Below are 17,921 nucleotides of genomic sequence, written 5' to 3'. Positions count from 1 at the left end.
CACACACACACACAAACACTGTACAGTACAGTACATACACACACTGTACAGTACACACACATTATACAGTACACTATACAGTAAGCATTTCACTACATTTCGTACTGTGTATGACTGTGTATGTGACAAATAAAATTTGAATTTGAATTTGAATTTGTACACACACACACACTGTACAGTACAGTACATACACACACACTGTACTGTACACACACACTGTAAAGTACAGTACACACACACACTGTACAGTACAGTACAGTACACACACACTGTATAGTACACAAACTGTACAGTACACACACACTGTATAGTACACACACTGTACAGTACACACAAACACACTGTACAGTACACACAAACACACTGTACAGTACACACACTGTACAGTACAGTACACACACACTGTATAGTACACAAACTGTACAGTACACACACTGTATAGTACACACACTGTACAGTACACACACACACACACACACACTGTACAGTACACACACACTGTATAGTACACACACTGTACACACACACACACTGTATAGTACACACACTGTACAGTACACACACACTGTATAGTACACAAACTGTACAGTACACACACTGTATAGTACACACACTGTACAGTACACACACACACACTGTACAGTACACACACACTGTATAGTACACACACTGTACACACACACACACACTGTATAGTACACACACTGTACAGTACACACACACTGTATAGTACACACACTGTACAGTACACACACACTGTATAGTACACACACTGTACAGTACACACACACTGTATAGTACACACACTGTACAGTACACACACACTGTATAGTACACACACTGTACACACACACACACACTGTATAGTACACACACTGTACAGTACACACACACTGTATAGTACACACACTGTATAGTACACACACACACACTGTACAGTACACACACACTGTATAGTACACACACTGTAGAGTACACACACACTGTATAGTACACACACTGTAGAGTACACACACACACTGTATAGTACACACACTGTAGAGTACACACACACTGTATAGTACACACACTGTACAGTACACACACACACACACACACTGTATAGTACACACAGTGTACAGTACACACACACACTGTATAGTACACACACTGTACACACACACACACACACACTGTATAGTACACACACTGTACAGTACACACACACACTGTATAGTACACACACTGTACAGTACACACACACACACTGTACAGTACACACACACACACACTGTATAGTACACACACTGTACAGTACACACACACACTGTATAGTACACACACTGTACAGTACACACACACACACACACACTGTACAGTACACACACACACTGTACAGTACACACACACACACACACACACTGTATAGTACACACACTGTACAGTACACACACACACACTGTACAGTACACACACACACACACACACACTGTATAGTACACACACACACTGTACAGTACACACACACACACACACTGTATAGTACACACACTGTACAGTACACACACACACTGTACAGTACACACACACACACACACACACTGTACAGTACACACACACACTGTATAGTACACACACTGTACAGTACACACACACACACACTGTATAGTACACACACTGTACAGTACACACACACACACACACACACACACACACACACACTGTATAGTACACACACACACTGTACAGTACACAGTACACAAGACCTCACCCCCACCCCCCCTCACCCCCGTCCATCTGACTCCTTCACCCTATACTGTCCTGTAGGTGTAAGTGAATTCCTGCGGTTTGTGATGTTAACGGTACCTGAGACTTGCAATAGACGAAAGTGTCAGTGTTAATAAATGAGTTTTGTTTACAACAACAACAACAAGAATTTAATATAAAATCACAAAAACTCTCTTCTCGTCATTGTCTCTTGAGCTTGCAGGTATTTTTTCTCCCAGTGAAACACGATGTGATGTATTAGAGTCTTCTCCTCTGTCCCTCAGAGACTGCTGTCCTCCTCACCTGTACACAGGGGGGACGCCGGTCTCCCATTGGCTGGTTCATGTCACGTTACATCTGTGTCTGATACCTGAGCAATAAACTCGGGCGTGTTTCGCGTCAGAACCTTTATCTAATGAATTTCATATTTAATTACAATCTATTATTGTAATTTTACATAAAGTTGTACGTAATTTACGAAAACAGAAAAAAAACCTGTAACTGTAATTATAACTGACTTAATAATTTACAGATAATGTCTGAGATTTGTATGTAGTTTTAAAAAAAAGGAAAACTACTATAACATTTTAAAGTTATTATCTGTAAAATTAGGACTTTTTTTTTCACAATGTGACTTTAGAGACAAATTGTGCTGTGAAGTCTGAACCCTTGTGCTTCTAATCAGAATGGATCATGTTTTAATCCCACAGTACTTTCCATAATGTGTGGAAAATGCCAAGCTGTTCTGTTTTGCCTGACCTGTAATGAATTTATTGAAAATCCACTGATGAGATGTTGCTTCGTCCTGAATCGTATCGTTCCTGGACATTGTTGTATAATTGGTCTTGCAAGGTGAACCTTTTAAACAAGCCATTAAAGAGAAATCAGGGTTTCACACCCAGTGAAGCTGAAGCTACTAGCATTGACAGCTCATTGTTTTCATGCCTCCATATGTGCACTGGAAAGGCATTAAGGCATAAACCCAAACCGAGGGACGTGGACCGTAATGAGCCGTGTTGTGTGTGGAGGGAAGATTTGCTCTCGTCTTTGTTTAGGGACTCATCGGTTTTCTGTAGCAGAAGGAAACGGCCTGGCAGTGTGGACCGGCTGCTCCTTAAGCCCGTTATCTCTCTACTTCACAGCGGCTCTACTTTGGCGGAGTTCAAAGCCCCGAGTGAGGGAGGACATTAATTAGCTGTGGCAGGCTGAGCGCCGCGCCGCTGTTCTGCGTGTTCAGCCAAGGGTTACACACAGGTTCGAGACGAGAAGCTACGGCACCCGAGTCTCGCTCCTCGTGTAGGGTGCGTTCGAGATTCCCTGATAGTAGGTTAAATACAGCGGTGCAGAAATGGGCATACACACATACACTATCACGAGAGCACACACATCTCCGCTCCGGAGACCACAAGGCCTGTGGGAGGCACCGATGCCGAGAGCAGACAGTCTGCAGCTCTGTCACACACCGACACACTCGTACAGAGAGAGAGAGAGAGAGAGAGAGAGCAGGGGAGACCAGTCTCAGTCTAGAACATAGAGAAGGGAAATCACTTATTTACTACCTTCACATCTCTTGCTTTCCTGCTATCTCGCTCTCTCTCTCTCTCTCTCACACACACACACACACACACACACATGAGATAGCAGTAGACTCAGAACTCGATGCTCTTCCCCAGTCTCTATTTCAGCACTCTTCCTTTGTCTCGGTGTGTGTATGGGTGGAGAGCTGCAGGCTGTGGATGTGAGAGGCATGATGCTGACGGTAAGCTCCACTCCTCCATCACATGCACACGTTCCACTCTTCAGCAAAGCGACTGCTGTGACTCACATAGCTCTCTCTCTCTCTCTCTCTCTCCCTCTCTCTCCATCCCTCTCTCTGTCTGCCGCTCTCTTCCGTGGCATCGTTTCTGCCGTGGCGGCCCCTATCCTTGCTTTCCCTCGCTCCGCCTCATTGGTGCTGCCCCCATTCCATTTCTTCTCTTTTTTTCCCCCCTCTTCCCTCCCTCCCTCTGTTTCTCTCGCTCTCCTTCACTCTCTCTCCTCCGCTCAGCTCCAGGCCCATTGGTTGCCTGCCTTCAACCATTATCTCTCGCTTCCCTCTCCTGACTGTCTCCATCTCTCCGTCTCTCCCTGCTCGCTCCCTGCACGCCCATCAGCTTTCAACTCCTAAAAAAATGATTTGCATTCAGGAGGAGAAAGGAACTTTCCAGCGTGCGCTCTAAATGAAACAGTGCGAGTGAGAAGGTGTGTGAGAGAGAAGACTACTCTGGAAGAAAGAGAAGAAGACAATCAGGTGCGATAACAACAAAAAGTTTGAGCGAAGACGCCGTTTCCTGACTGGTGGGTCCTTTCGGTTTGTTCATTGACTTCTTGGTTCATTGTTGTTATCTGAAATGCATCGCTGTGCAGAGAAGATCTAAGCTGTCTTGTTTGTAGTCTGATGTGTATGAAGCATTTGTTTTAAAGACTCATGGTTTTCGATTCTGATCCTTAGTGTGTCTTCCCTAGCATCTTTGACAGCTATGGACTGTAGTGTTATGCTAGTCTTCCTACGCCGCTCGCACTTTCCAGCTCGTTTTCCGTTTGACGTCTGAGTCTCGTTGTACTCCGTCAACTTTCTTCCCTGTAGGGAGCTGTAGAGAGGGGTGAACTTGGCAGGAGATGCTTTCAGGTCACAGCTCTCTGTGCGTTCTCTCCAGAAGCTTCTGTGGGCTTGGTGATGTTTGTGCAGTAGGTCACCACAGCACTGTCATCTGTATGCTTCAGTGTGCCACTTATTGGTCCCTGCAGTGCAAACGGGGGCAGATTTTGATTATTCCTTTATTGCTTTGGGAGTTGGCAACATGTCTGCGCACAATGTGGGAGCTTCTGGGAGAACTGAGGGTAAATAAAACACTTTTGAAAGTAAGCAGCGCCTTTAGAAAGCGGAGCAGTTGTCTACACTAATGCTGAGTGGTTCAGTTATTGCAGTACAGCATTGTTTATTTCCCGCATTTTTTGCTTTACAAGCTCAGGTTTAATAAATAAACATCAGTAACCGATTTTAATATGATTTTTTTTATCATTCTTGCATGTTTCAGGTTTTCAAAAAAATTGCACGTTTGCAAAAAAAAAAAAAAAGTTAGATATGTAAAATGTAGCACAGTGCAAACAGCAAGTGATGAATTACTGAGCAAAACTTACTTAGAAGTTTCCTGACTTATCAACATGCAAGCTCAGATTCAGCACAAATCACGATCCTCTGTAAACTCCAAGTTGTGCTTCGCCTCTGAACAGCGCTCTCCCATATCTGTAACTTAATCTGCAGGATGTAAAGTGAAGTGTTGTAATCTGGCCATGAGACAAAGTGCACTTTACTGAGTGCTAATGGTCCGTGCAGGGGTAGCGGTAAGCACTTGGTTGCAGTGTGAAAAGGTTCTAACCATGGTGTTGTTGTGAGGATGAATTCAAATACAAAAATGTTCAGCAGAACTACTCTGAGGCAGCAATAAAGCAGACCGTGCCAGCATGTCACCCAGAAAAAGGGACACTTCTGAAGGATAGAAGCCTGTGTAGTGTGTCCTGACATACCAGGAACTTTACCAGGAACTTTTTTATAGGAGCTAGAAAGATAGAGAAAGACCAGTCAATGGCCAGTTTCTTTGGGACCAAACCCACTTTAGCTTCGGATTCGTGTTCTCGGCTGAGTGGAATCTCTTGTGGTCCTCTGCACTTGGTCTCCTAATGGTTCTGCATGTTGTTTGTTCTGAGTTGCTTTTCTGCTCACCGTGGTTGTACAGAATGCTTTTTTAAACTTCCCATAGCCTTCATGTCAGCTCATACCAGACTGCCGATTCAGATCTCTTTTATCTACAAGGTGTTTCCTCAGTCAGACCTGATGCTCATTTGATGTTTTTTGTTTTCCGCACCATCCTATGCAAACTTCAGACACTGTTGTGTATGAAAATCCCAGGAGATCTCATCAGCAGGATCTGAGATACTCTCACCAGCCTTTCTGGCATCCATCATGCCATGCTCAAAGTCACAGAGATTACATTTCCCCCTGTCCTAATGCTTGATTAAGCATTTACTGAAGCGCTTGACCTGGACCTGCATAGTTCCATGCATTAGATTGGATAATTCTATTATCTTAGAATTAGTGTATGCAAAGACAGACGCGTGCATTTATAATTATGAAGGGTGAGATTAGAGCAGATGAATATTTTTAGAACAATATATAGCCATAACGGATTATTGTTTTCTTTTGTTTGTTTGTTTTGATTAGAACTCAAAAAGAAATGTTTAAGCAAAGGAAGCATTTTTCAAGGCAAACAGTTTATGAACATTAGTATACATGTCTATTTTTTTAGGCTACTCTTTTAATGATGTCGGAATTAAAATCTATATTTTGTTTATAAACATTCAAGAGAAAGACAGTTTGTTGTGAAATAATTTATAATTTGTTCAAACACTGAATTCCAGGCACTGTTATATTTCAATATGAAATTTAACATGAGGTCGACATCTATCAAGATTTTGGGAAATTCATTAACACTGAAGCTTATATATATCTTCTTGAATTCGGAATTGTTGTTTATAAAATTGTGAAAAGAGATTTTGAGGGAAAAAAAGGCGTGTGGTTTCACTCTGGTTTGTGAGGTTAATAGTGTTTGTATAAAGATTATGAGGTTGTAGAGAAAAGTCCTTCATGTATTCATGACATGGCGTGATGGTGTGAGTGGGTGGAGCAGAAGGCGTTCTTCAAAAACAGTGAGATTACCAAATATCTTCTATATTATTATTATTCCTTCCACTACTGTCTTTTCTGATTACAGGATTTTTCATTCATACATGCAAAACACATGCAGAGAGATGACATCCTTCTTTCCTTTCGCACCACATAACAAACCTGAGTTGTGGGTGAAAAAAAAAATTACATGTACCTGTGTGTAGGTCCTAACACAGTAGTGTGGAAAAATAACCTGCACCATGAAATGTCATATAAATCAACTCTACAGCAGCAATTCTGCAACTTTCTGTTTGTTAGGAACTCGCATGGCAGTGTAAGAACGTACAGCGAGATATTTAAGACAGATGGATCAGTCCACAGACACTCTGAGGGCATTAAGGCCACACTGCCTTTATTTGGATTTAAACGGAGCAGTGAGATGTACAGTACGCTTTCCTACAAGATTTATTTATTAGTGTCGTTGATGCTGACACACTTAATATCCTGGTATCGTCCTTTGGGTTTTTTTATTTTATCTTTTATGCTACAGCTCCAACCTCAAGTGTTATCAATTGTGTTTGTGTAAAAGTCATACCAGCAGAAAATTGTGCAATTAGCAATCGCGGAGGATTGTTTACAGCAAATGATTGCAGTCTATTTTATTATAACAGTTCATTATTTAGACGTGACTGGTGGCATGGCTCATTTTTCTAATAGAGAACTAGATTCAATATTCAAAATCTGTTAATATACAGTATTTTTGTCAAATTTGTTTAGTTATTAATTTATTTAATAGAAACAATTTTAGATCTCATTGTGGAAACTAAATCATTATCTCAATATGGCTGCGAATTCAAAAGAATAAGCATTTTTTTTTTCCAAATTCTGAAGCATTCGCATGAAATCAAACAAAAGCATGCTCATAAAAAATTATTTTAAAAATGATACATTAATCTTTCTATATACTTTTGTCTGGTCAACATCCTACAACTGGTAGCCTGTTCCAGTCTTTCTAGAAGAGCCAGATGATTCAGTTGGAAACTCAACCCTATCTGTATGTGCAGCTAAACAGGGGCTGAGGCTTAAGGACCGGCTGCTTGTGGCTGAAATGACAGGCTTATCTCACGCTCTTGTTGAGCATGGGAGAGCGCCTCACACCTGCTGAGTGTGTGTCATGCTGGAGAGACAGTGCAATGTGATTAAATTATGTAGGGATAGCCCTCCGTCGCCGCGACCTGAGTGCCGGAAAAACCCTCCCATCTCAGGTAACGCTTAGGGACTGCAGTCATAACAAAGTCTGACAGACGGAGGGAGGAAACAAGGGACTGGCTCAGTAAAACATCCTCACTATGGAGGATAGGGAAGAGTTTATTCACAGCTGCCTCACAGAATGGATGGAGTATCACATGATTGGTGGGGGTATTTTCAAAATGCACACTGATAATTTGGGTTCTGTGATTTCTCACCAACTTGCAAATATTCCTGCAATTCTAGAAGTCTTGTCTGGGTCGCGTCCAGTTTTGAGGGGTTGTGCATTGACCTAGACTTCCACCAGAGATATTGGAATTTGTACTAAGATTTGTGTCTTTTTACAAGACGTTAGCCAATTACACGCCTATAGCTATTATACAGAACGATTCTAAAGGATTATCAGTAATTCTCAGGAAAAGTGCAAATTTGATCCAGTGTCTATAAAATAGAAATAAAGACATGTCTTCAAAAGGGATTTACTTTCATAATCTATTTATATACAGGAGCACCTTTTAAATTATGTATATATGACGGGTGTCATTTCATCAAAAAGATGACATAAAATAAAAGATGACAAATGATCGAAACCACAAAAATTAAAAGCAATTAATAAAAGTCAAAGAGGATAAATGGGTTTTCAACATTACTTAAAATTTTCTAAATTAAGAGGTGATCTTACTAAAAGCTAACCTGTTCCACAATCTCAGAACAGCTTTAGCTACAGCGCGTCTCTTGATTCGACTCAATTTGGTTCCTGATCCTGGACTTGACACTGACGGTCCTGACTCCAGCCACCTGGACTTTGTCTTCATGACTGTTGAGTTGCAAAGCCACTTAAGACCAAGACGTTAAAGAGGTTTGAGTGGCTGATTAGTTTTGGATACGGAGATTACTAGTCACATGTGCTTCACTTCAATCCTTGCAGACATGTGACACATTCAACATTTAATTCACTCACTCACTCATCTTCTGTAGCACTTTATCCTGTATTCAGGGTCGTAGGGGCGGAGCCTATCCCAGGAGACTCAGGGCACATGGCCACATGGTACACCGTGGACAGGTTGCCAATCCATCGCAGCGCACACACACACACACACACACACACACACACACACACATTCACACACTACGGGCAATTTGGGAACGTCAATTATCCTAACCTGCATATCTTTGGACTGTGGGAGGAAACCGGAGTACCCGGAGGAAACCCACCAAGCACGGGGAGAACATGCAAACTCCATGCACACAGAGATGGGAATCGAACCTGGCCATGCACTGAACCCGGACCCTGGGGGTGCAAGGCGACAGTGCTAACCGCTACACCACCGCGCCACCACATGTAATTATTTTATCTGTGTACTGCTTTTACCAATGTAGATTGTCACAAAACATATCTTGACATATCTCTATAATTGATCTTTATTCACAAGAGAAGAAACTTGGTGAGGAATCGATGCTGATCAGATAGTGTGATTGTAAATGGTTGACTTTATAGTGTACACTTACAGAGAAGTAAACAGAACTAAGTGTGTTGCAACGATGTTCAGTTTGAGTATTGAGTAGATCCATCACAAATGAATTTACAGAAGGAATTACACAAATTATGGACATAAAATTAAAATCGCTAATATTATTATCTTTAAAAAAGAAGAAATTGGTAAAATGTGTTAGGGGTTTGATTTAGCTATGGTTTATTCTTAAATAACCGAATGTTTGGCTTCCTGAGTCAAAACACAGCAGAACGCTTCAAGTCATTAAATCAGTAAAAGGCTGGAGGTAAGGGAGGCTCAATCCTTAAAATCAAATGATGGAGTGTCAATATTTACTGTTCCAGTGGGAGGGAGCGAGTTATCCGAGCTCAGGCGCTGATACTTATCGGTTTCCAAGCGTGAAGGCCAGATGAGTGATTGAGTCCACTTTCCATGCACACCCTTAAAACTTCTCCTCTATTCGTTCTTCCCCAACAACCAACACAAAAGAGAGCTGTGGACTCGATGCCACTCTGCGGAGGGAAAACATGATGTATATCTACACGCCGCGGACAATTAAAAATCAATCTGGACTTGGGTGTGGGGCTATAATAGGAAGTGCAGCGAGCGGAGAGGAGGCTGATTAATACCCTGCTCTCACCTTGTGCCATAACAAGCCCCCACAGGCATTCTGCACACACACACACACACACACACACACACACACACACACACACACACACACAGCGCTCACCTGTGTTGGCTGCCACCACAATCCCAATCACACAGCGCCGGGAAACAGTGGGATTTGCATGAGTTATCCGTTCTGTGGCCGTGTGATAGTGAAGTGCTGAAGGGTGAATCCCAGCAAGACTTTTACTGGTTTAGTATCAGCACATACTGGCCAGACCAGAAGGCATTTCCACATTTCTATATAACCTAAGATTTATAGGACTTTTTTCTTATTAGTGTTGATGCTGATATTTTATTTCCTTGTATATTATTTTACCCGATGCAAAAAAAAAATCACATGAACCTTTTACTTAAATTCTCACATGATTTACACGTTCTTACGTATTTTATTTAATTATTTCATTATAAATTTTTATTTCACAATATAATTTCATGTTTTTTTTCTCTTAATTCTTGTGTTTTTTATATGACCTTTTTTATTTTTGCATTCTTTTTTTCCCCCGATTTTCTCCCTAATTTAGTCGTGTCCAATTCCTCCCCGTCACTAGGGGGCTCCACATTAAGGCTACTACTACCACTCAGTCGGGAGGGCGAAGACTATCACGTGTTTCCTCTGAACCGCGTGACGCCAGCCGACCACATCTTTTCAGTCTTGCTCACGCACCGTTAACACACTCGGAGTAACACACTCGGAGGACAGCGCTATCCGCTCCTTCCGCGTGCGTGAGCTCACAGACGCCCCTGATTGGCTGTAGAGCCGTGATTAATGTGGGAGCGCGAGTACCTCTCATCCCTCCCCTCTGAGAGCGCTCGACCAATCAGCTCTCTCTAGACCTCCATCACCCGGGAATCGAACCCGCGACCTCCAGATGATAGGGTGAGCACTTTACCACTGCGCCTATGATGTGCCCTGAGGCCCTTATTTTTACATTCTTAAAAAAAAAATTTAATTCTATGTTGATTTTCACCATGATTTGTTTATTTGATTTGTGATTTTCATATTTTGTATTTTCACTTAAAACACATATGGGTCACTTATTTTTAGCTTATTTAGCTTTTATGTCCATTTCACATTAAATTTTTTGGTGATTTAAATTTTTTATATATATTTTATGTAATAAAAAAAAATCACATTTTATTTATTTTCATGTAAATTCTTGCACTTTCTTCATATTATTTGTTTATTTCCCCGTGACTTTGTACTTGTGATTTATTTATCCCTAGATTTTCTTAAGCAGGACGTGATTTTGATTTACAAGAGATCTTCATACGATCATATGATACATAACATAATGAAATGCACTCGATGTTCTATAATCACATGTGAAATGCTTCTGATTTGATCAGATATATAAAAATGAAGGTGACGTTTCCATAAGGGACGAGAACCCTTCAGTTCTAAAGATCGCTGATGCGTTTCAGGTCTCGCTCCTGAGCCTCATTTCGAACCGTGTTGCTGTGTGGAGGCTTTTTCACATCCAAAGTTGTTATCACCGGCTGGGTAAAAAGTCATGTGACCTGCAGCCCCTATTATCACCACATCATGAGCATGGCACACAGCCATCGCCTTCTCTCCTGCCAGCCTCACACGTACTGACATCTGTCATTAGCACTCAGCTCAGACGCTGGCACCGCCATCTTCATCTACGATTGCAGAAACAGACTCGTCTATTATTTTAGTTCTGTGCTCCTTTTCTTTTCCCATCCATCCACACCCTCCAGAGGGGAAGAAGGCACTCGTAAAGCCATAAAGACATCACAGGATTCTTTAGAAATCCTCATTTGAGAGTCCCAGCTGGATTTTTAACCTCCTCATTTCGGTGTCGATGACATTTGTGGTATGTGTCTCAGTGCGGAAGAAAAAGCAGAGAGAGGGAGATACAAAGTGAAGCGGAGGCAAAAATAATCCTTCCTGAGCAGAGCTGAGAAAAGCAGCGCAATATTGGAAAATGATTACAAAACACGCATCCATTATTCATCAGGCACATTGGTGAGGGCGCGTGTCTCTTATTTATGCCTGCTCTTTAAATCAGATTTGTCTGTTTAAATCACTGTAGAATGTTCCGGTCACATTTCTGAAATATTGTCAGAACATTTTACTGCCTAATGGTTCATTGATGACGGCAAGTGACCCCGGACAGGGGCATGAACATAAGACCTCCTGATGGACCTTGCGAAAACCTTCTCTTCCTCGAACCAGCTAAGCGTGGAGTTGGAGGAGATTTCTTCGGAGCTGGATGAAATCTACACATGAGTTTCGTCGAAGCTTCAGTGAAGCGAACGTGTTAAATGCATAAACCCGAACGCGATACAAGACGTACTTAAGAAATCGAAAGTAGTCAGATGTGCAGTTGGCTGTCTGGATTGATCTGTATGTTATGTGAGGTTAGGTTTGGTCTTTCAGGAATTGTGCAGAAATTGCAGGTGTTCGATATCACAAAAATAGTTGTATTGTTAAAAAGATCTTTTTTATACTTTGAAGGCATCAAACTGGCTGATATCAATAATAAATGTGTGTTTTTTTGGTTCTTTTGTCCAGTGATGGTGAAGCTGTAATATTTTGGCTCTAACGCTGAACATTCAGATAAATGAAACATTCCAAACACTGACGCATTTCAGAACGACAATACGTGGAGTGCACTTATTGTTGATTGCGTGTCTATTCAGCGGGTCAGAACTTTATTTGTTTGCAGGCGAGGACAGCAGCACCGGGTCTGAACAGGTTTACTTTTTAGATATTGATTAATTTCTGCTCTTTTCATTTTGCGTCTCAGGGAGGTTTGACAGCAGCATTTTGAAGTTTGTTAAAGTGACTCATTTGCCACCTGTGTGACCGCAGCCTCGATACAGAGAAAAGTCTTTTGCTTTGAGTCTCAGAAAATCAGGTGCTTGGATCCTGTATAAAGTCGACAAGCCAGTGTGTGATGATTAAGTTTTCGAAGCAGGACGTTTGTTTAATTAGACAATAAGTGTGCATGCATGTTGAGCGTGTATGTGTGTGTGTGTGTGTGTGTGTGTGTGTGTGTGCTACACGTATCTCAGGCTGCCCTAGATGACCTGCAGTGTCCAGACAGAAAGGTGTAAGCAGGTGCTCTGTCATAAGGCCAGCTAATGAATCAGTTTATCGCTTCCCTCCAGGGCAGCAAAGGGCTCATGTTCTGCCCTCTGCCACTGAGTCAGCTCTCCTGACTGTCGACCTGAGCACAGGAATACACAACAAAAAAACAAAGACATTTGCACCCACTGCGCTTCGGCCGTGCTCGCTCCGACAGGCTCGCAAACACCGGAGTAGATGGCAGATTGTATAAGAGATATCGTATGGTAACACAATTACCCGCACAGAGGAAGTAATCTTATATACACACACAGGGCATTCATACAAAGCAAATATCAAGTACCAAAATAAGCCCGGAGCAGACAGAGAGAGCGGCGCGGAGACAGAGCGGAGAGCCGAGGGTGCGTCGTCAGCGGTTTTCGCAGGAGGAGGGTGAGCCCGCCAGGTGCGGGCCGGAATTGCCCTACTTACAGGAGCTACCGCTGTCCTCCATCACACTCCCAGCGCACTCTCCACCTCCACTCAGTCAGCCCTTTTGTTTGCCCTGTGGCCCCAAAAGAAATTAAACAACACTGACATAAAAAACCTGCAATAATTCAGCAAGCCTCCATGCACGAAAGTAGTTCTCTACCGACGTAATACACCTACTGTTATTAAACTTGGAGCCATTTGGTGTAATTGTATCTAACCTTAGATACGCTGCTAAGTAGTTTGCGTGTTTTCTGGTTCTCTGTCTCCTCTCTGCCCAAACCGAGATAAAGGCGCTCTCCTGCTCGGCTCTGACCCAGTTATTTTAGCGCTGCCCAATGTCTTCTGCTATGTTCAGTTCCAAAATAGCTCAGTACACCAAAGCGTGGCGAGCTCATTTCCGTCTTGCGTAAGGCACTAATCATTCCCCTGCCTGAGCCGAGGGTTGAGAAATCGCTCTCCACGGTACGAGTGTATGGACAGACAAGGGGAAAAAAAAAGGGAAAAAACAGCAATGCAACATGAATAGGTAGTTAATTGCGCAAGGAGAGAATTAAGTGTGAAGTAATTATTGACACAACACATTATCAGGGCAAGAAAGCCGGCTTCAGTGTAAAGACCAAACACAGAATCTCCCATTTGTATGGTTTTGACATTATAAGTAATGTTCGCGTTTTAGAGCTCATTACGACTTGGCATATGTTTGCAGAAACGCAAAGCCAGATGTGTTCGGAGCGGTCGCTGTGAATTTTGCATAACTGTGGCGGTTTCTGTGAGGTTCTGTATAATCATGCCAAGCGCTTCCTCATGAGCGAACGCAACGTGTCGCAGGTTTACATCCCATTACAGCTTTGCATTTCTCATGTTTTCTGCACAATGCAAAGATTTTCTTAATGAATATTTCATATAGATTTCTTCAGCTGATGAGGCTTGAACAATATTTCACTACCCGCCTCCCAATCCCCCCTTCACTAATGGCAGTAACACTATCCCTTAAAGCCCCTTCTGATTGCAGGTTTAAGTTGCATTGTGATCAGGATTGCGGTGAGACGGCCCCAGCCCTCAGCTCTCGGTTCTCATGGTATCGGTGTACAAGGCGGTGCGTTTACACGGCTCTGGCTGGATCGTTTTAACGTGTGCTCTTTATCTACAACTTCTCTCTTAAAGTACTGTAATAACATTAATATAAAGTGGACTATAGATTATGCTAACAGACTATAACTAGCTTTATTAGCTACAGAAACAAAAATATGAGCAAGAAACGTAAATGTGATCATTAAAGCAGATTTACATGAATAGATTTACTTCTACCAACCTTTACATTTCCAATAAGAGTAAATTCAGCAAGTGTTTATAATAATAATAATAATAATAATAATAATAATAATAATATATACATACAAATATTTTTATTTATTTAGTTCTGGCATGTCTAACTGATAAAACATCCAAAAGAGAAGAGAGTTCCTGTTACCACTTACTCCATAGCAGCTCTGAACAGTCACATCTTTGGCTTTTGTCAAAATAAAGTAATTATAAGCACACACACACACACACACACACACACACACACACACACACACGTTAATATTAACCTGAGATTTTCCCTGCAGAGGGAATTAATGTCAGATCCTCTTTATAACATTTTATTGGCACATATCGACCAATCAGATTTGAGAATTCCACAATGTTTGGAAGTTGGTAATTTCTCCGTTTTGGGAAAAGGACTGTGATGTGACGATATGATCTGAGATGTTCTGTTTACATTATCTGATACTCCACCTTATTATTTTGTACCAAGTACAATGAACCGATATTTCTCTCTGCAGTTTTTAGCTTTTAAAATGTGAACTAAAAGCTCGTGTGTGATGGCAGTCGACTCAGATTAGAGACCACGGTCCTGCTGTATGGAGGCATTTTGTTGACTGTTCGTCGTGTACAAATGCATTTCATGGTCGACTGATCCTGCTGTGACACCACGGTGGTGGACGCAGTGGAGGATGTGGTTCCACCCTCTGGTACGGCTGGTGTTGGCTGGCTGTAAGTGTCAATCATGTGTGTGATGCTGTGTTGCTCCGCTTTACCCTGCATGGCTTGCGTGACTGCAGGGCCACACCTGTCTCGCAAAGTGTGTCTGTCAGAAGCTAATCCTAAACGACAGTTCTCTCTCTCTCTCTCTCTCTCTCTCTCTCTCTCTCTCTCACTTTGTCTTTCCTTCTTTCTTTTTTCTTCCTGTCTGTATGACTCACAGTCTGGCCTCTGTGCTGACCTCTTGGTGTCTCCACAAGCTCTGCTCGTGATTAAGGACAGCAGGCAGGACATTCATACGACAGAGCACTTTAAAAATACTGTCACAATAACTAATAGATATTTTTTACTGTAAGGAAGTTTAATGGGTTCATGATACATTTTTATTTGGACAACACGGTCATGTGTTTATCTTCCACATTTGCAATACTACACATTTTTAAAACTACAATGAATGTTCGAGTCAAAGCTGGACTTGTGATTGTACAGAATAACAGAACTCAGTCCTGAGAGTGAACACTCCCTTTATGTCTCTATATAATCCCCTGATACACTAATGCACTGATCCCAGTGTCTCACTAGAGCTTGGACGTCGGAGCCGTGATCGGACTGTCTGTCTGATTCACGGCTGAAACGCCGGCCTCCCAGGAACTCCTTTAATGTCCCAATCATGTGTAAGTGTCTTGAACGAGGTCAGGACTGTACAGGGGGCGTGGCTATAACTCCCAGCCGAGTTCCTGTAACATGTGAGTGGTGTTGGTGAATGAGTGTGTGTGATCTGGCGCTCCACTCACTGAATGTCCATCAGTACAGTCCCGGACTGTTTCTAAAGTCCCTCTGTAAATGTAAAATCAGTTTTATGACTTCAATCCCCAAGTAATTTCCTTAGTCCCAGTTTAGCTTGAACACCTGGTGTGTGTGTGTGTGTGTGTGTGTATAATAAATGAAATTGCATGATATATTTATTAGTGGATCAGATATAATTAGTTTTTGTTCTTGATATTTCAGCTCTTTTCTGCTGGTGTCTGGCCTTATCTAAGTTTTTTGGGTATCGGATTGTTGCCATCTCTAATTAAGAGGTTATTTTGCTCAGAAGCCTTACTTGTTACTGTGGCAGGATGTGTGAACATGTTTGGGAGTGTTTGTGTGAGAGTGTGTCCATCCAAGCCCCGAGTCCTCACAATCTCATCCAGACTCACATGAATAAGCAGAGTTGCTCTGCATATATAATGAGGCGTTATGTTCTGTGCTGATAATAGACAGAAACAATGTTTTAAAGGCGAGCAATGAATTCCTGATGAAGTGTGAAAAGACTGATTAAAATGACTGTGATGGCAAGCCACAATTATCTGTCAGTCATTCAGATTGGAGGAAAAGAAGGAGAGAGAGCATCCATGGATGCCGTCCATCCTTGCTGAATGGCGGTGATGTGTTTGGGCTCTCTCCACAAGCTGTCTCTACGATTGTTATCGGATGAAACAGAACCTCATACTGTATTGTGTTGGAATACTTGTCACTGCCTTCAATAGTAGTTATTTGTCATGCTGCTAAAGCAGGTGTTCAGATCTTTCACACGTGCGCAGTGATGCAGTCATTTCATTCTGCTATAGAAGAAGAGAAACAGTGTTTTTCAACTGACGGAAGGAAAGCGGGGCATTTGGGGCAGTATTCAGCTCAATCAAATGTTACTGGTTAGGGAATTGCCTTACTATTGTTACAGGCACTTACAATAATATATATATCTGTAGTGGTCCATGGTATCCAACCATGATAAGCTTCCTTTTTGTTTTTAATAAAATGTTACTAAACTACAGTATATATTTATCACTGAAGTGGTGCCTCAAGAGTAAATGTTTTCTACCACTTGTGTGTATCCTTTACCTGGAAATGTGCTTTTAGTTACCTGCTTTAAAGCCAAACATGAAGGTTTTAAAGGTCCATTTATATTTACATTATTTTCTAATGTAATAATTGCACACAGAAGCTGAACCACTGACAGAGAAGGAAGGAAAGGAAAGACAAGCCTTTTCTGAGGGTGACATTTTGAAGTTCCATTTTTACCTTTTGTGATTTTTTAAATATAATGCTGCTGTAAAATAGTTTAGAATATGTAGTGTATGCTTAGGCCATGTATTCAGTGTTAGTTCAGGGGCATCATAAGAGCATATACTCACTCGTATTCAAAAATGGATGTTTTAAATAAGATCATCTTCATGCAATGGCAGTAGATCCACTTCAGAACTGAAGGAATCCTCGGAATCTCCAACTACAAATAGTCAGAAGACATGATGATTTAAGGACCTTGGACAGCTCCTCTGAGTCATTGCTCCAAATGGTCAGTTCTAATCTTCGACTACACCGATGGTGCTGTTGGTCTGTATTGAATCAAGGGACAAAATGTTTTATAATAGACTGTGTGTGTACTGCTCACATTCCACGACCAGTTTTATTCTCTCAGCAAAATCTTGGACTCAGTGGTGCGATACTTCTTTGTTGAAGTGCTCCC

At 41.8% G+C, this 17,921-nt stretch overlaps 1 protein-coding gene across 5 annotated transcripts in view; it reads left to right on the top strand.

Annotated features, from left to right (window-relative positions):
• Window positions 1–3,425: 3,425 nt before the first annotated feature.
• The window catches only part of myt1lb (myelin transcription factor 1-like, b), a 117,137-nt gene continuing 102,641 nt past the window's right edge, over window positions 3,426–17,921 (top strand). For 4 of the 5 annotated variants that reach the window (XM_053510095.1, XM_053510094.1, XM_053510096.1 and 1 more), the window contains exons 1-2: window positions 3,426–3,505; window positions 3,794–4,083. The gene's annotated coding sequence lies outside the window, so the exon portion shown is untranslated. The remainder of the gene's footprint in view (window positions 3,506–3,793; window positions 4,084–17,921) is intronic. The other variant, XM_053510093.1, reaches the window with a different exon arrangement.

The sequence above is a fragment of the Clarias gariepinus genome, chromosome 13 (genome assembly GCF_024256425.1).
Source record: "Clarias gariepinus isolate MV-2021 ecotype Netherlands chromosome 13, CGAR_prim_01v2, whole genome shotgun sequence".
In the NCBI taxonomy this organism is placed as follows: Eukaryota; Metazoa; Chordata; class Actinopteri; order Siluriformes; family Clariidae; genus Clarias; species Clarias gariepinus.
Note: the sequence above shows the minus strand (reverse complement) of the source record. Positions and strands in the feature narration are given on the sequence as shown.